Source organism: Meleagris gallopavo, chromosome 2, assembly GCF_000146605.3.
Source record: "Meleagris gallopavo isolate NT-WF06-2002-E0010 breed Aviagen turkey brand Nicholas breeding stock chromosome 2, Turkey_5.1, whole genome shotgun sequence".
NCBI lineage: Eukaryota > Metazoa > Chordata > Aves > Galliformes > Phasianidae > Meleagris > Meleagris gallopavo.
Window position 1 is genome coordinate 38,348,182 of NC_015012.2, and position 19,479 is coordinate 38,367,660.

At 43.4% G+C, this 19,479-nt stretch overlaps 1 long non-coding RNA gene across 1 annotated transcript; it reads left to right on the top strand.

Moving 5' to 3' along the window:
- The first annotated feature begins 211 nt into the window (after positions 1-211).
- LOC104909690 lies at positions 212-9,028 on the top strand. Its single transcript, XR_792521.2, has 4 exons — positions 212-524; positions 5,735-5,846; positions 7,896-7,988; positions 8,294-9,028. It is a non-coding gene; the product is annotated as an uncharacterized LOC104909690 (long non-coding RNA).
- Positions 9,029-19,479: the final 10,451 nt, after the last annotated feature.

Below are 19,479 nucleotides of genomic sequence, written 5' to 3' on the forward strand. Positions count from 1 at the left end.
CAGGTTCTTTCAACTCCAGGTAGAAAAGCAATGGGTGTTATCTAGGACACGCAGAGCTAGATGCTACTCAGAAGTTTCTCAGAAGTAATGAAAAAAAAATGGGAACAAGACAAGCACCAAGACTTTTGGTAGAGAATTGAACTAATAATCTGGAGTAGTGACCCATTGCTTTCTAGAAGAGCTTCTTTTGCTTTAATTCCCTACGTGTGAGGTAGGGCCCACTTCTGCTCGTTCAGACCACCTGAAGGATGTGATTCAATTTCCCAGCATGTGGTAGCCAAAGTTGTAATTACTTTCAGGACCTATGAGCACTGGAGCCTACATCTGTGTTGAGTGGCTGCTCACCAGCTGTGGCTAATGATGAGGTGCCTCTGTAAAGGGCCCTTTGGACGTGCTGCCAAGAATGAAGTTGGTCCTGCTTGTAGTTTCTTGTTGTCTTCAGGTGGTGTTGTGGAGCTGTAGGTGCTGAGTACAGAAGCAGTTTTTGTGGACTGAGCTCTGTAGATCTCTGCTAAAAGTTACTGGTAAGTATTGATTTCTACCTTTAACAACCTTTTGCAGTAGCTTAGCTATAATCATCAGAACAGAAGATAGTGGGAACTGACTGCAGAAAGTCTTTGTGTCCTTTTTCATTATATCCTAGCCTCTCTTTAGCTGTCTGATTGAAAGGGTCCTTTGAAAAATATTGCTTTCTGAAGGGATAATTATACCTTCAAATGTTGAAACTCTGTTGCTCTGATGTTTGAAGTTTGCAGTAGAGTTAAATGTGAGAGTCATTTTTTCTTAGTTGTGCTTTTCTTTGCTGTGCTGAGGTCTGGGCTCCCAGCCCCTTTGCTTGGATAGACTGGTCCTAGTTATGCTGAAATAAGTCTGTAGCAAGAGCTGTTCTTGGTCTGGCCTGGGGTGACTTCTCCTTTCTCCTCTGAAAAGAGAAGCGCTTCTTTTGAACTATTTTAATCTCAGCTCTTACTTCTGTTTCACGTGAAAAGCCTGCGTCCCTATGGGATGTGGTATTTCCCTTTCCTCCAGCCCTACTTCTATGGTCTCTCTGACTAGCTCTGCTTCCACAAGCTAGCTTTATCCCTGGAGGCAAGGAGAGACCTCGATATTCTTCTGACAAAGAAAATGTCCCCTTGTTCCTGGAGGAGCACCCATATAAACCATGTGTGCCCCTAGTCTCTGACAGCTACAGGGCTGTGTGGCAGAGGGATGTTTCCAGAAAGGATTTAATTTGGGGAAGAAGAGAAAGGTGCCGTCAGCATGCGATCACAGCTCCATTGAGCACATCTCGGATCTCTGCTATGGCTTTGCTGATAATTGAATTGAAATCAAAACATAACTGCATCACTCTCATGCTCTGGTTGCTAAATAGCAGTATTGTGAATGAATCAGAGTTACTTCAGAGAATCACTTTAATGTAGTGGAATTGCAGCAATCAGGGGATAAAGTTAGATTTAGGAGTATCTGGTAAAGGAGCTGATTGGAGTTCAGGGGGAAGCTGCTTTTGTTCAGCCTTTCTGCGAACAAGGTTATGGTCCAGGGGAATTAGCAGTGCTTGAGGGTTAACGCCTTATTCCTGCTCTGCTCCTGATTATTGCCTCGTGGCTTTGTGTGGATGGTTTTTCTTCCTGTCATTTTTTTCCCATGGCTGAGTTCTAGCTTCCTCAACTCTTAGTGCTCTATAAGGCTGTTCGTTTCCCTGTAGAAAGAGCTATATGGGCAATAAAGTGCTTCTCCGATCATCCCTTTCCTCCCCCCCACTCCAATCCCATGCTGACCCACCAAGATGAATGGCAGGGATTGGAATTGCTCAGTATCAGAAACTGCATGTCGATGGTTGGAAGGACCGTGTGGGACTTTACACAATTAATCTCCAGAGATAACCTTATATCTTGCTTTCTACAATGATGAATGATGCCATAGCACAGTATTGCTTTGATTCAGCACTCCTTCATGTAGATCTCATGCGCATCCTGCTGTCATTCCCATAGCGCATCTTTGCCATCTGCTGCAGCCTTTAATGAGACCATACTCTTCGAGCCTTGCACAAAGGATTAGTCTAGCGAGAGTGAGGGACTATCGAAAAAAGATAGAGGAGTCTTAGAAATCAAAGCAATTCAAGAGAATACAGTTAATAGTTAGCATGCTGCAGAGAGCTGACAAAGGAGATGTGCTACAGACACGGTAAGCTGAGGTAAGTAGGAAGGGGTGCTGGCTCTCTCCACTCACAGTAGTGATGACGGGCAACAGCTGAGTGTTTAGCAAGGAACCCTGTGTCTCAAGGGACTTATGTCTGGCCAAATCTAACTTCCTGGTTTTAAACTGCCACAGCCATGTATATGGTGAAACAAAGGCTGACTGCAAGGGTATTTTCACTATAAATTTGTGTGCCAAAGACTTCTTTTAATTCATTTAAATCAATGGATTTTTTATTTTTTTTTCTAGCTTGAAATTGACACAAAGTGTTCCCATCCACTGTAAACTGGCAAAAAGAAAATAGTTGCATGTGAGAATCTAATCAGGTTTAACAAGGGCCAGTGCAAGGTGCTTGGTTCAAGGGAGGAATCCCACATATGAGTACGGGCTGGGAGAAGAACTTGGGAGCAGCCCTGCAAAGAAGAACTTAGGGGTACTAATGGACAAAAAGCTGGACAGGAGTCAGCAGTGTGCTCTTGCAGCCCAGAAGACCAACAGTATCTTAAGTTGCATCAAATGTGAGATGGCCAGCAGGGAGAAGACGATTGTCCCCCTCTACTCTGTCCCTGTGAGGCCCAATCTGGATTACTGCTTCCAAGCCTGGAGCCCCCAGTACAGGAAAGATGCAGAACTCTTGGAATGGGTCCAGAGGAGCTACCTGAAGATGTTCAATGGGCTGGAGCACCTCTCCTATGAAGAAAGGTTGAGGGAGTTGGGTTTATTTAGCTTGGAGAAGAGAAGAATCTGGGAAGACCTCACTATGGCCTTCCAGTACTTGAAGGGAGCTAACAAGCAGGAAGGGGACCAATTTTTTTACAGTCTTAGTAGTGACAGGACAAGGAGGAATGGCTTTAAGCTAAAAGAGGGGGCACTTAGGTTGGATGTTAGGAAGAAATTCTTTATTCAGAGGGTGGTGATGTATTGGCACTGACTGTCTAGATAAGCTGTGGGTGCCCAATCCCTGGAGGTGATCAAGGCTGGGTTGGATGGGACCCTGGGCAGCCTGATCTGGTGAGTGGCGGCCCTGCCCATGGCAGGGAGGTTGGAACTAGATGATCTTTAAGGTCCTTTCCAGCTTAAGGCATTCTATGACTTTTAAATTAAGGTTCAGTTATGCTATCTCGGACACTCACATTTTACCAAGCTCTAGTAAGCAGCCTTGTGAACAGATAATAAAAATTCAATCTATTTTTTTCAACCTTTTCCTTGCTGACAGGAAAAACAACACTCAAATTGCCTGTGTGAAAATGTTTTTTCTCTATTGAGCGTATGCAAATTAGAATTTTACAACTTTTATCAAGAATTATTCTAGCTTTACCTGGAACTGTCTTTAAGAACTTTACAGTCTCTTTAGAATTGGGGGGGAAAAAAAAGAAAACAGCCTGTAGCTGGATATTCTCTACAAAAATCATACCCTGTTGTTTGGTTCATTGTTGTTTTTTCTGAGTAGAGATATTAGGTATTGAGGATGATCTGATTTATACATTAATTGATCAGCATACAGAACTAATATGTGGTCTCATTTCTGACGCAGTCTTAGTTGGATCTACTGAAGTTCTGTGAAAGAATGTTTCCATGTGTGCACATGTAGGCATATTTCAGTTTTGTGGAAGATGGGGTAGTCTGAGTTCTTGCTGTGGTATGTTGGCACTAATCTAACTCAATCTGGATCAGAACAAATGAATCTATTGTTTCTGATCTGTAGGTCAAACCTATTGCCTCTTCTAATTATCTGCGTGACAACTTGTGTAAAAGGCCTTTTCGCTTCACAGGCTGGCTAAAGGCATTGAAAATAGATTTTATTTTCTTTCTTGAACCGAGAACTTCAATTTCCTCTTGGGATGGGGCTATCAGTAATAAGGCATTTCTTCTGCTGCCTACAGATGCTAACCTGTCAGTCCTGTAGCCGTATATGATTTGAGGTATGCACTATTGACCTTATTCCTTGAAGAATGCTGCTGAGGATTAAGGCAAAGATGGCAGTTATCCTAATGCTGACTGGGGCCACTTGGTGAAGTCTTTGCTCCATGATATACCTGGCACTTTCTTTGTGTAAGTGAAGGAGGAGAGAAAATGTGTACAGGGAAGTAAAATCTTACCAGACCACGTTTCCTGTGCAGAACTACAAAGTAATATGACAAATGATTTCCAGCACTCTTTGAGGTCAGCAGTTTCAGAAGTCTTTCTAAAACACTTTGGTTATGGTAGCTGTACACCCTTTTGTCTGCTGTTTCAAAAGTTTCTGCCTATCAACACAACTGTTTCCCTGTGTAAAGCTGCCAGACTGGTTTCGTTCTGCCTGTTGAGCTCACTTATTTCATCTTAAGTCAGACGTTTCTGGGAGAAGCTCTGAATTTATGTGGTGTATATAACTTCCTCTCAAGTTTAATAACCAAGATGAATACGTTTGGACTGAAAAACAGTAGGAATAACAGACTGGGACACTTTCTTACCTGTCAATGATATGTTATTTTCTCATGAGAAGTAACTTATTTAACATAAGTCTGGTGATCTCTCTTGTTGCCCGGGACATGGTTTTCAAGTAATCAGTAATAATCTTGTCAACATTAGAGAAGACTTTCAAGTTTGTCTTTGCAGTTTCTATTGCCTCTCCCAGGGGAAACTTGAGTACTCTTAAGAGATAGCAAGTGGTAGACTCTGTGACTGCCTATGTTCTAGATTCATAGCATGTGTCAGGACTCCAGACAGGCTGATATCCTGTGGAGTATTTAATGTTGACCAGAACCTCTCTTAGGAAAAATTGTCATTGAATAGATAGGGGGATACAGTTTGTGAGTTAAGCAAATGTCTACTTGAGTTGAGCAGAGTGTCTACAGTTATGTAACTGTAGAGTAACTGAGGAGACAATATATTCAAGCTTATCTTCTTTGATTTGAAAATAGTCAATGATGACAAAGCTTTGGTCTCAGAGCTTCAAGATTTTTGTGTAAGATGAATGCAGGCTTCCTCAGAAAGTGAGATGGAGAAGACCTCAAGCTTTTCAAAGGGATGCTGATTAATAGGCATAAAATGATGCTTTTTATCAGTAGCTCTTCATTTAATGGTGGTAAGGATCCTATGCTTGTGGAAGTAGAACAGTGTAGGGAAAAAGGGTAATGTCTACCTGTGAAGGTTCAGATCGAGGGAAGTACACTGAAGGATGGAAGATTAAGTTAGGTCCCTGAGTATAAGAAAGACAGAAAACTCAAGATATCCTGGATTTCTGTGGAAATAACAGTACTACTGTTGCAGTCGCTTTACTGAATCCAACATAGACTTTCAATTTGGAGGAAGAGGGAGAGAGGAAAATAATAATCCTGTGATTACAAAGTATATAGAAAGACTCTGCCTGATCTGGGAAGATCACAAATTTGAATCTCAATCTCCTATGTTCCAGGAACACAGGAGAGTGCACAACTTCTTGTCTGCTAACTATGATGGGAAGCACAGATGGTTTCTTCATTGCTGTTATTTTTCTTCTGTTGTTTTGCTTTGCTTTCCTTAAGTAAGAAGAATAACAAAGGCACAATTTCCTCAGGAGGAAGAACTGAGGGAGGGAGAGCAAAGGAAGGCTTCTGTTTATAGGATAGGAAAAGTATTTCCTGCCCAGCTCTAACACTGCTATTCCACCAGTTTAGACACAATTTCAGGTAAGCAATGTCTCCATTTTGTTGAGAAACTTCGAGGGGAAAAAAAAAAAAATGTTTCCTCTTAGGAACAATCTGTTTCCAATATTTTTTGGCTCCTGCTCAAGTCTAGAGCTCCTCAAAGATGGTATCTCATCTACTTCCACTCTCCATTTTTAGCTCCCAAGGTTGGCAGAAGGTGCCTCAAAAAAGGGGGTTCATACTTGTGGTTAACCAAGCTTGAAAGCTGGCTCAGCTTTTGTTTGAGTTGAACTTTGTTTTGGCCAAAGGTTCTTACTCTGTCAACAGTAATTCCCTCATCGAAGTTCATCAAAGCCATTTACAGGAACTTGTAAACAGGTGCTCTTGTCAGAGGAGAAAAGTAAGCAACAAGCTCTCTCAAAGATGAGAGCAACTTGGCTCTTTTCCCCGGGGGTGGTGGTGGTGGGGGAATAACAGCAAGTACCAGCAAAGCAGAAAACTCTGAAAGAGTAGTGAGTAACAGGGAGGAGCAGGGATGACTTAGCATTTGGAGCATGTCACAGCTTCTGTCCCAACCTTCTCTGTAGCTTCTTAGCTTTCTTCTTTTACCACTTGGTGCTCTTGTGCCGCAGTAGGGACAGCCTACTGTTGGATAGGGTGTGCTCTGGGCCCATGTTGGATTGTTCTATCTAGACAGGGAACAGGTTTTGTAGGTGTTCTTAGGTTCCTGTAGGTATACAGATTGGTTCAAGCAGACACTGGCATGCTACCATGCAGCCAGTAAATACTGCATATCAGTGCTTAGTTAATAGAAAGCCCTGTTGTTCACAGCTTTAGTCCAAAGAAATGTGTTTTTGTTGCTACTTTTTTTTTCTTTCCCACTTGGAGCTTAGCCCTGTTGCCTTTTTCCCCAGATAATAGTTTTTAGTGCACAGCAAGGAAGAATATAGAACAAAATAAGTGTCATTAAAAAGAGAAGTCAGAGCCTTTGCTGATCTAAGCTGAAGCTTTAGATGACAGATGAAAGCCATTGAAACTAGGCCAATTTACATCTGTATTACTAGGGATATTCAAAATGCTGAGTTGTTGTTGAGGACTCTGTCATTCTATTCTATAAGTAGTCACATGCACATATATTGTAGATAGAGCCACAAGAATGATCCAAGGGATGAAACACCTCCCCTGTGAGGACAGGCTGAGAGAACTGGGGCTGTTCAGCCTGGAGAAGGCTCCAGGGAGACCTGAGAGTGGTCTTTCAGTATCTAAAGGTGGTTATGAAAAAGAGGGGGATAGACTCTTTAGTGAAATCTGTTGTGATAGGACAAGGGGAATGGTTTCAAACTAAAAGAGGGGAGATTTAGACAGCTGAATATAAGGAAGTTTTTTACAAGAGGATGGTGAAGCAGTCGGACATGCTGCCCAGAGAGGTGGTGGATGCTCTGTTCTGAGAGACACTCAAGGTCAAGCTGGAAGGGGCTCTGAGCTGCCTGATCTAGCTGTGTCACTGTTCATTGCAGAGGAGTTGGACTAGGTGATCTTTCAGTGTCCCTTCCAACTAAAAAGAATCTATAATTCTAAAAGTCAAGTCTACCAGTATTGTCTTTTGGTATTTTTTTGTTATTGCTGTTTATTCTTAAGTGTTTACCATGTGTCCCTCTGCAGTCAAAAGAGCATGACTATGTGCGGTTTTTTTTTAATTTTTACTTCTGGTCCTTGCAAAGGAGGATGATGTCACTTTCCTCCTTACATAGCGAAGTTTTAAACCCCTTCTGTATGGTGATATGCTGGGAGAAAAGGAAGTTTCAAGTTATGCAGGGCTACTAGAGAAATGGGCAGGAAACACAAGTGCATGGAGGAAACATTTGGGTAACGGGGTTTTGAGCTATGAAACCTGATGAGCTGCACGTGCTAAAGGAACAATGTGATTCTCAGTGTGGTGGATTGTGTGTGTGTTAAGTTGTTGTGTTTTGTTTTTTGTGTGTTTTTTTTTTGTTTGTTTGTTTTTTGTTTAGGAAAGTGCGTGATAAAGATCCTAGGCTCCTTGCTTAAAGTTTAGGTTTTCCTGTCTAGGCTGCTTCATTCTTATTTCAGGTTACAGTAAATTGGAAGAAACATAAGCTCTACTGGGATCCTACTACCACAACTAGAGCTATTTTTGATACTACAGAGCAGCAGCTTCAAGAGGTGAAAAACTGAACTTGTTTCCAGAAGCAGAGGGGAAGGTTTCTGACAGAACCTATCCTGAGGGTGGGTGGCATGCTGGGTCCTTCTGCATGCAGGGGTATGGGACCACAACAAGCAAGTCCAGCAGGCAGGTTATGGAGGCTAACTGCTGTAACTAATGCCTTGGTGTAAGGACAAATTCTAGAGGCAGATCTTCCTGCCCATACGTGTAGGCATCACATCACTGGTCTCCAAAGGGCTGCTGCAATCTCTTGGCAAATAAGTCTTATGGGTTTCACTTGTTTTGCTTCCTCTGTCCTTTCCAGCCATTTCCCAGTGAGGACATCACAGTGATGGTTACAACAATGACACCACTCTTGGAATGGGAGGTATTTCCCTCTGGCAAGTGGTGCTAGGATGACCTGAGCTGGACCATGTTTGTTTCCTTGGAAGTTCCTACAAGCTGGTGACAAAAGGAACCCAAAAGGAGGTGTTGACATAGAAGGAAGGGACTGTCTGTGTCAGGAAGCTTTGAAAATTAGAAACTGAAGGGCTAATAAAAATCAGCTTTGGTTGATATTCCGTAACTTATGTCTGTATTTGGCAATTCTAATTTTGTAAATACTACTCCCTCTCTTTGTCCCTCTTTACATCAAGTTTGTATGAACTTTGTAAAGGATCTTCAGTGACTGGCACACCTCTGAAACTCATGCTTTAAGCTACTCTTTTAATAGTAATAAAATTACACAACAGTGTTTTTGGTGAGTTTCTGGTCTGTTGTTTCGTAACTGCTGCTCTTTTATTACTCATAGCTGATTGTCTATGGCTGTCAAAATGTGCAGTACATTGAAATGTTCATATCCTACCTTGTTTCTATCAAGAGACAGAATAGTCGTCAAGGGTTCTTCCTAAGGAGCTTAGACTGGTTGTAATGCTATGGTTTTTAAAGGCATGTGGGTCCTCTGAAGTTTTGTACCTAGCTCTTCTTGCAAGAAGAACCTGTTCCCATTTTTCAATTGGACAATGTGTGAAAAGTAACATATTTGTTGTCTTTGGATTCTGGGTTTGAAGATCCATCTTGTATCTAGTTGTAAAAACCCTTTGAAAATCCACAGTTGTAGAAGCTGTGACAACTGGCTGAAAGCATCCCATGGACTTGTGAGGAAAGGCAGCAGATGCTGAACGTGCAGCCTGCGTGAGGCTAGAGGGCTGCAGTGCACCGGGGAATTAATTTGTTGCAGATGCTTTTGCTGTGACTGAGCCAGTGAAGGGAGGGGGAGAGGACCACATTGTCTCTGACCTGTATGCTGCTAATGAACATTTTCTCTTGCCAGCTGAATTGCTGTGTACAGTTGAGATGGATAGGAGCCCTCATTTGAAATGTACCCACTACTCTGTGTGGCAAAGAATTAGGCATTCCCTGCACCCTTTCTGCCTTTCAGTATCTAAATTACTCTCAATGTTTAAGAGATGAGTATAGCTGCTAAATAAGGGAGAAGCTTCCTGTAGTCCTTGAAACCGTATAGCAAATGAGTACTTTGCTAATCTTAGATGGGCTTTGATGTCAGCATTTCTAAAAGCTCTGCAAGATCCCTTTTCACTGTAACTATAATAAAAGAATATCAGAGATGACTTTTGAGATGGAACAAAAGCCTGTAATCGAATTTTCAGGTATTGTTGCGCTTGCACATGGCACCAGGAAAAGCACATCAATGTGGAGGAACTTGAAATCTGATTAAGAGGTTGCAGGCATTCTCAGGATTTTGCCATCACTAATTCATTGAGCATCTTCTATGAGAAAAGCTCTTAAAAGTGAAAGTGTTATCAGTGTGTTACTGGATGGTTAAAAATGAGAGTTTGCACTCTATTTGACTTTGTTATGTTTGATAGTTCTGTGAGATGGTGCTTCATAAGACTGCCTTTCTGTGCCCTACAATCATCTTATTCCCCCTTTAACTGTTCCCCTCCTGAGCCCCGATCCTCGTTGAAGAATCGTAATCTTCATGGCTGTGGCATCTGCAGCTCCCACAGAATCTGGTGGGAAGACCAAATGCTCCTCTCCCTGGGAAACTAGCACAGCTGCTCTGGATCTTTGAAGCCAAAAAGAAGGCGGTGACACTGGAAAAATATTACTGTCCATTTCAGAGAAGGGCCTCACATCTCAGTGAGATATAGCTGTGAAAATCTAAATCTGGGCTTTTACTGATGTTCTGAAAAGGAGATGGGGAAAGGGAGCTTTTGTGTTTTGGCTCTGCTGTTCCACTACATGAATAAAAGATGGGCTTCAGCCCTCTGGTCATGGTGTTATACCCTGTAACATTTGGCAGTCTGGGGTGTGGAGGGTAAGGAGCCCTCACGTAGGGGAGAGGATGATGATATTAATTTATTTTACTCAGATGCTACTGTTCAAGTGAGTTTTGACTTGTGGTTTTCTGTTGTTGTCCATGCAAGGTTTCAGAGATTGCAACAGCACAGTTCCAATGTACTCCCTGATGCTCTTGCATCTGTGTGTGTTACTTGCTTATTTCTTCTGGTGATAGAAGTACTAAGCTCATCAGCATGGAAGAAATCTGTGCTGTTTTGACTTAACTGAAACAGTGTGTCTGTCCCAACCTGGCTACCTGGAAAATTGGCATTCATTATTTGCTTTTCAAAACAGCAGAGCAAATGTTTTTCAGATGTTGGAAGACAGTGAATGTGGATGAGACTTGAGCTGGAAAAGGACCAGCTCCTCCAAGACCCAAAGTGTTTTCTGTTTGGTTTGCTGTGAATAGCTCAGAGAACTGGTAACTAATGAGCCGCTCTGATGTGGTCCTCACTGGTAATGCAGCATCAGCTATTTTGGACCTGGCTGCTCAGTGAAATAAGCCAGGCCATTTGGTTTCTCTTCCAAATGCACATGTTCACATTGGGAAGCAAAATGGGGACTTGTGCTAATTGGCACTGCAGCTGGCCATCTGTATGCAAAAGGAGCATGGGTCAGCCCCAAGCATGTGGACTGGGAGACAGGGTGCCCAGGCTGGGGAAGTGCCTCACAGCTGACAGAGCTGGAAGCGGTGGGAAGCTGGGCTGGAGTTGACCTCACTTTGACTATGGCTGGGGCTTGCTGGAGGTGTGACTCATCCAGTGAGAAGTGAGGCCCTGGCTCCGGGCTGTGGTGGCCAGGAGAGACGGGAAGGGTCAAACACCTTCCCAGACAGGGCGGTATGCAACAGCTGGTTGAACACAGACTTCTCTGCCTGTGGGAAATGCTGGTTGTGCTGAGAACATTTTGTTCCTTTTTGGCATGCCTTGACAGCCCTGGTGTGTGCTGTTTTAGGGCTGCTCATGTGTGTGCAACAGGGCTATGGCTTTGGTTCATCTGCCACAGTCACTTTGCTGTCCTTGTCTGAGGCTTCACAAACAAAGCATCAAGTAAAGTGGAAGGGAATAAGGAAAGCAGATTAACCAGCGTTATCTTCATTTGTGCATGAAGTTAAGTGAAGTTAATTGCAAATGAGGTGTTTACTAACGGGAGTTGTGAACGCCATCTGCAATTACATCTGCTCAAGTACAGAGAGGAACTTAAGAGCTGAGCAAAATGTTTGTAGCATACCTATTTTCAATGAATGTATAGTGTTTCTTCCATATGTGTGACTCTGTCCGTTCTCCTAAAATTCATCTGGGGAAAATAAGAGAATCATTTCTCATCAGGCTACAAGAATCTCACCAGGGTTCTTTCGACACTCCTCTGCGTACATCTTAATTTCCTGTAACTGTCCTCATCCACTTCCCATAGGTGCCCATGGGAGCCTTGTTATCGACCTCAACTGGAAAAAGGATTGCTTCTCTCCCTCATTATAACCATTATTAACAGCATAGTTCTTGTCTGCCTCCATCACGGGGGCCATTAACATAATAGGTCAGGAAAAATCAACTCTGCCCATGCCCCCTGAAGGGGTCCCTGCAGAGTGGGAATGAGGAGTGCTGGCTGTGTGAGACGAGCACCTGGCTGCTCTGTGAACACCGGCACCTGGGGCTGTCAGTGAGGGCATCCTTTGCCAGCACTTAAACCCATATGTATGTGGGTTGGGGAGTGATATGGGTGACAGGCTGAAAACTTCCCCAGTCTGAAGCTCTTTAATTGCCCCTTCCTGAAGCAGCCCTTGGGGTGAACTGGTGCTGGGTTGCTTGTTACTTGCGTGGCCTCTGTAGGCTCCCTGCAGAACTGGTGGGAAGCAGAGATGCTAGGTTGCCCTCAGAGCTCACCTTATCTCATTGTGTTCCCAGAGTATCTAGAAAGGAATTCTGGGGAGTGCTGCTGATGTAAATGGTACTCTGCCTCCTGCAGTGGTGTGACAGAGCATACTTATCTTCCCTTGCAGCACTAGGAATGCCTGAATTTTAGACCTGAACTCAAATGGGGAGGCTGGAAGCAAATTTAGTGAGGAAAAAATACAGGGACAGAAGAGCACTCGAACAAGTCCACATGCTTGTTCTAGGGTAAATTACAGGTCCGCAGGGAAGGTCCTGAAATATCCAGGGCAACCTGAAAGCCCCATAGGACTCTTAGTTAGTTAGGCATATAGGACCAGAGATAGGTATACTACAAGACTGTCAGGACTGGGATCTGACCACTAGGGCATATACAAGGTCATTGTATTCTCCAAAGAGACCTGAGAAAGGCAACTTCTTTACTCTGTAAGACCCCTGCAGCAGGAGGAGGCTGATGCTGGTAGTTCTGTGCCCGTACTCACAATATTTACAGCTAGCCCTGGAATAAGGCATTTGAGGTGGGAGGACGAGGCACAGTCTTTCTGTTCTTTACGGCATGCCAGCTATGGCCAATCTTGTTCCAGCAGCACTCCCCATGTCCTGGTCTTCCCAGGTATGTCCTTTCGTGGTGCTTAGCCTGAGAGGAGCATGGAGTATATTAGCTGTGGGATAGGCCTGTGGTTAAAATCTGGCTGCTGCCTCTCAGCCTGACATCTGTCCTGCCATTTTCCTGTGGCTGTACAGGCTAAAGAGGGTGTGGAGGAAGAGATAAGCAAAATAATATTTATGCTGGGCAGCGTACAGCTTTCAGTTCCACCATATCAAAAGCATCAAAATTCAGCCTGGATAAAGGTGAACTGAGTGACGTTCTTTGTGGGGGAGGGGGATCATAAAAGGGGATTTGAAAAGTGCTTGTAGTTCAGCATATGACAAATATGCAGAGCTTGCTAAGAGCCATAAAGATCTGTAATTGCATTTGTATGGATTATGCTTATCCATGAACTTGTAACCCACGGGACCTGGCCATGCTAGGCTAGAGAGATGCAAAATTATTGGACACTGCTTTGTGATGAGCTAGTACATGTCTTGGGCCTTTATAGTAAGGTGCTGTTGCTCTCCAGCAGTTCAGATCCTGTTGATGTTGTGAATATGTCTCCTCCATACATTTAGGAGGCAGAAAAACCCCACCACCCTATAGGCTTGCTCTAAGGAACAGAATAATATGGCATTTATTTAAATATGATTTAAGAAATTATTTGTGTGGTTTTACTTCTTTACTGTGCTGTTGGTTATGTAAACATAAGTGATGTAAACTTATGCGATCTGCAGTTTTTAGATCACTTTTCTCATTGCTCATTTCTCAGGAATAAACTCATCCCAGCTTTATCTGTTGAACGTTTCTGTCTTGAGCATTTCTCTGGTTTAGGGCTGGAGTTTCAGGGTCCCAGTCCTCACAGGGGTGGCTCAGTTCAGGCTACTGGCTGCTGTTTTGTTGCCTAGCTCTCCCCTTTGCTTTAGCAATTGCTCAAATATCCTTGACAGCAGCTTTCTAAAGTGTTTTATCTGACATAGTTTCCTAATGCTTTTGCTGTGACAGAGGGAACATGATTTTGTATGCTCATCCAAGCCTTTAAAGATTTCAGAGATTATTGAGGGATGTGGGTATTCAAATATTCACCTGCAACTGGTACTCAAAGGAGGCTGTGGCCACACTGGAATACCTCACACATTATTTAATAAGATTGAAAGATAAATTACTGATATCCAGGAAGCGGGGCATGGATCAAATAACTGATCTTTTCCATCAAGTATCCTCTGTGCTTAATGGGGGTGTCAGAAGGGCTGGTGATAAGAGCATTAACACCTGTAGTACTGGACACTCCATCTACCTGAGGATCAGCAGTGAAATTACACTAGTTGATGACATCAGTTTCATATCTGGCCAGGCTGTGTTATGTGTTGCAGAGGTTGTGCTACTAATGTAGATGGAGACCAAGCTGGCGAGGTCCCATTTCTGCAGGTTTTATGACCATAACTTGTTGGACTCCGAGTCTATCCAATGTGGTTTCTTTAAAGATGTAGGAAGCCAGGCAGGGCAGATGAACTGTGGGCTTCCACATGGCACTCTGCAGAGTCTTTCTGAAGCTTTTGTAGGAATCCAAGGGGAGAAAAAATGCACCTTCGAGCTATTGGGGGCAGGGAAATAACAGGGAAACATTCATGAAGGGGCAGAAGGTCTCACAAATGCTATTTGGGAAGACTTAGAACAGCAGCAGATTAATTTCTGAAATCCCTTGTTCTTGGGAACTGCTGACCTGATGTGAATCTGCTTCCTGGCATGTACAGCAAGCTAACCTAAAAAAATGCTCCAATCTGTGATGCTGCCATCTGCTATGGGATAGAGGAATCTTCACAGTAGCTAATAAAGTGGTTGCTCTCTGTTAGCTTTGCGTATTCCTCTAGAAATGTGGATAGGCCTCGATATCTTTTCCAAGCTCCAAGTCCTTTCATGAAGTCAAAAGGCAGAGGATGTCCTAGATCATAGACCTGGCCCAAGCACCAGCTGTAGTAAATTGCTATTGATTCAAGAGGTGATGGGATGCAACACCTCAAATTAGGGCTATGGGAGGAGAGCAGAGGTACTTGCACTGGCTCACGTGTTGGACGCTCAGCACAGGGGTGTGTGGGCAAACTGCTCTGCCCTGCTTGTCTTAGCAGAAACATTGCTGGACCCATCTAACAGAAACACTTCCTAATTCAGAGTAGGTGGGTGGATGAGTATTGCAATGGATACAAGTCTATTGGTCTTGGTATGCTCTATGATATTAAAAAAAAAAAAAGCTATCCTGTTTTGGGATCTCTAAAATTCAACAAAATGTTCTCGCAGTTCTCGTCACAGATTGCATGTAAACTGGTTGGAAGATGGTGTCTGTTCTTGATGTCATCTGTCCACTGCTGACCAGATTGTTAAGAGATGTACAGCAGCTTCATTAAGAAGTCAGCAAGCTGGAAGCAGACAGGAGGGAAATGTAGCTCTGGGGGTGGGAGCTGAGGGGAAGATGAGGAGAAATATCATGTTCACATGGAGCACTTGATATTTAAAACTCAGTACCATTTGCAGAGTAAACTGATCTCTGTGGTTCAACATAGTATATGAAATGCTGCTTTGCCAGCACTCCTGAGGATGAATGTCCTGTTCCCTGCTTCAGGGAGCTCAATAGAACTGCTTCTGTTGGTCCACAGACTTCTTGGCACCAGCATCTATGATATGGCTTCTGAGTCAGGACAGCCTCATAGGTGCTGTGACTCTGCAGAGCTGCTTTAAAACTGGCTAAGCGTCATCTGATGGAGATAGAGACGTGCTGGAGCTCTCATACAAAACACATCCTATGTGTCAAAGTGTAATCTGACTCAATAGGGTGCTAGGCCCTGTGTGCTCATCGTGAAGGGTGCCCTTAAGGCATGCAGTGCAGTTTGGGGTGGGTTGGCAGCTTGGGCCCTTCCTGCTGTGCAGGCTGCAGGAAGAGATGCTGACTCTCAGGGACAGAGAAGGGATACAAGCTCATGTGCCTGTCCACTGGCTACTCTCTAAACAGCCCAACCAAAGAAATGATCTGCTTGCCTAACAGGAGAGGTTTTTGTGAGGTAGCTCCAATTTCACGTCTTGTCCTGACTGTGGGTTTTGTCTCAGCAGTGAATTGCACTGTTTGCATAGGAGTGGCAATGACTCATGCTCAGGACCGATGTGGCAGGTATTATGTATGTGGCCACTTCTGTTGTGATAGAGCTGCAGAGAAGATGGGTCTGTATCAGATACATAATGAGAGGTAGAGCCTGTTTTGGAAACCTTACCAAATGACCATCAGCATTGCCGAGTTTCATCCTCTTATTATGGACCAAATATTGCATTTTTCTTTTTAATGTAATTGTGCAGTGTCTTTACCCCACAATGGCTACCATGTTTTTGTAAAAGAGGACTTATAGCTGGGGGAAAAAATGGTTGTAGTGTTTTTTGGATAAGAGTTGTAGTAGAAATCCAGGGTATTGTTTTCCTTAATGAATACAATTACGGCAATGTTGCTTCCACTTTTTTATGCATTATGACCTCTAATGCCTTATAAAACTTTATAGAGAGGGGCCTCTGAAATAAGCAGTACTAAGTTGTGTCTTTTGGGAGGATCTGCCCCACTGGATGTTTCCTGCCTCACTGGATGAAAAATATCAGGCTCATGAGCAATTTGTGGAAACTTAGAAGTGTCTGGCCAAAGCATAGGAAGCCGTTTTCTTTTTATTGCAAGAATAAGTTCCTGTCATCCCCTGCAAGGAGCCAGGCTTCTACTTTACTTCTGCAATGCCTATCTTCCAGTGCGATGTTTCAGTGGCAAATGTCATCATTTTGGGGTTTTATGAGCAAGAAATAGATGAACTAAGAGTGAACTGTCTAATATCAGTTTCAAAGGAGAGAGATTTGAGAGGAGCCCTACTGTAGTTTGGATGCGGTGGGCATCTGTGCCTGCAGAAGTCAGAGGTCCTTATCTCATTGTCATCTGCATTCCTTAAGCAGCTCAGCTGTTACTCTTAAGGGGCTGGAAATTGTTCCTTGTGCTTAAATCCGATGTTCAAGTCAGTGCTGACTGCATAAATGCAATTAAGAAGTGAAATGTGCATACTGGCTGCTGTTGCAAGCATACCATGTAAATATCTGTCTAATCTTGGGTTTCCCTAGCATCTTAAGAACAGAATTTGGGAGCCGTGTCAGTGTGGTGCCTCTTGCCTCAGTTTTTTCTTTTGGTATCACTGTTTGGCTTTCCCTGGAGAACTCTGCGTGATGCTGAACACTGAAATGTTCCCTCCAGCAAAACCTCTTAAAGGATTACTTTTATTTGTGATTAAAAGTAGCAGGGAATACTTGCCATTACATTGCCAGGCAATTTTAGACTTCATATTCTCAGAATCATCGGTGTCCTTATGAATCCAGGGGTCTCTGCCCTTCATCTGTCTGGGGTAGCTTAGTGTTGTCTTTTGGGTGTGAGAGACTCTCCTTTGGGGATCTCCTGTTTCTTTAAAGTCCTTCACATCTAATAACCAATCTGTGCAGTAACCATGTGGGACTGGTATATTAATCCCAGCTGAGAGTAGTAAAGCCAGGTGTAGAAAGCACAGATGAGCTCTGGAGGGGGCAGAAGGACAGCCTATTCTTGACTCTTGAATTTGCCTTTGCGGTATGTCATGGCAAAGGTACTGGCTTTGTTCTTGAGAACACAGGAAAGAAGGGGTGTGGGCATGTAACTCTGGTGTCTCAGGCTGAAGTTGCTGAGCTCCAGAGGGATCTTGAATTCTTAGCGCAGATCTATGTTGTGGATCATGCACCTTTCCCTCCTTTCTGGGAATCACTGGGCAAGCACATGCCTGCCCAAAATGTGCCTTCTGCCTCCTGTTTCAACTGCACAAACGAAACTTTCTTGCCTAGCAGGTTATGCCTTGTCTGTGTTCTTGCAGTTGTAGGGAAAAGACTTTCTGATGTTTTGGGCATTTAGGCCAAAGACAAATGGTTCTGCTCCATGCTCGGCTGGCCTCAACCTTTGCATAAAACTGCCATGGAGGCCAACCTCAGGGCTTTGACAACACTGCTGTATTCTTCCTAGGTGGGCAGGCCCTCTTTCCACATTTCACAGACCTTTTTTTTCTTTTCAGTTTAACCATGAATTCCTTGCTCGTCCATACAGGCTACCTTTTCCTGATTTCTTATTCTTACGGATTCATTCAATGTTGCACTTGGAAGAAGTGATGTTTAAGTGCCAACCAGCTCTCATGGGCCACCTTACCTTCTAGCACTCCACCCCATGAGATTTTCCCCTGTTAACTCCTAGAGCTAAAAATACCTTCTGTGATAAATGGTCCAATATCCATTAATAATTCCAGAAGTAAACCTGAAGCTTGCCAACCAATACCTTTTGCTAAAAATAAGCAGGCTCTGTTACCAGTTTACTGGGAAAGTGAGTAAAGAAATCCTGAAAGATCATCCCCTTGGTCTCAATGTATCTTTTGGGAAGAACTTGCTAAAGACCACAAACTAAGGTTGCAGAAGGGGAAACATTAACCAAGCCTGGTGATTTATTTGTCTTTCAGGAGAACAACATTACAGCTTTTTTCTTCTTGCTTTTATTTCTACTGCAGATTCTTTATTTTAATAAGATTATTAAGCACTGACTTTTAAGCAGATTCAATTGGTATTTCAGAATATTGGGAAAAAAAACCTTACAAAAAAAACAAAAAAACCACGAGATAATAGAAGCTGATGATGCCTCACTGTTCCATGTCACAGCCAACGAGCTGCTGAGTGCTGCTACTGCCACTCACAGCAGTGGGAGACATTTCAAGAAGAGCTGGGTGTTTGATACAGTCATAGTGTATATTTACTCAAAGAATATGTCTCATGAGGAGACAAAGAAGAAATCTTTCCCATCAGGATTAATGGAGAGAGACTGGCTTCGTTTACTGCAGCTCATTATAGAAAATTAGTGATGACAAATAACGTATGGCTGTGAGAGGCAGTGTGCTCTTTTCACCTTTTCCTTCTCATTTAATGAAAATAAGCTGCAATAGATTGATCAAATGCCAGTACTCTGAGCCAAGATAGTCACTGTCTGATGGATACTGAACTGGTTGGGTTTCTTTGTTTTGTCTGCCTTTGCAGAGGACTGTAGCTCAAACAACAGTCGAGGTGGTCTCTGGATTACTCCCTAGAGACTGATGATCTGAGGAGGATGATTTTGTGAATAAGACACCAAATGCCCTTCTCTTGGGCATGAGAGAGCTCTCTTGCAAAAGCAGGGTGCCAAGAGCCAGGCACTGAAGTTTCCCAGTACTCTGAGCAGAACTCTGGATCCAGGTCTCTGGAGTTTGTTTATACAATGCTATGAATGCTGATTGTGTTGCATGGGTTTAGTGCAGGACCAAGGTTCTAAGAGAGAGGTGGGAAGAATAAGAAGGCATTTTTGTCCTCTCTCCAGTCTGTAAACAGTCTTTTTTTCCTCGCTATTACTTGTTATTTAGGTTTGTTTCCATGTATGGTTGCTTTTCTGCCACAGAGAAAGCTGGTTGAAGGTAGTCCTTCCTCTTCCTCTGAATTGGTGACCAGTTGGTGGACTGGGTGAAATGTTGCATCTATGTCCCAAGGATCCAAGTAGGACCAGGGTTAAGGGTGTCCTCACTGCTGGCCAAGAAGTGGGCACATTGGTCAGTGTCCCTTTATCTG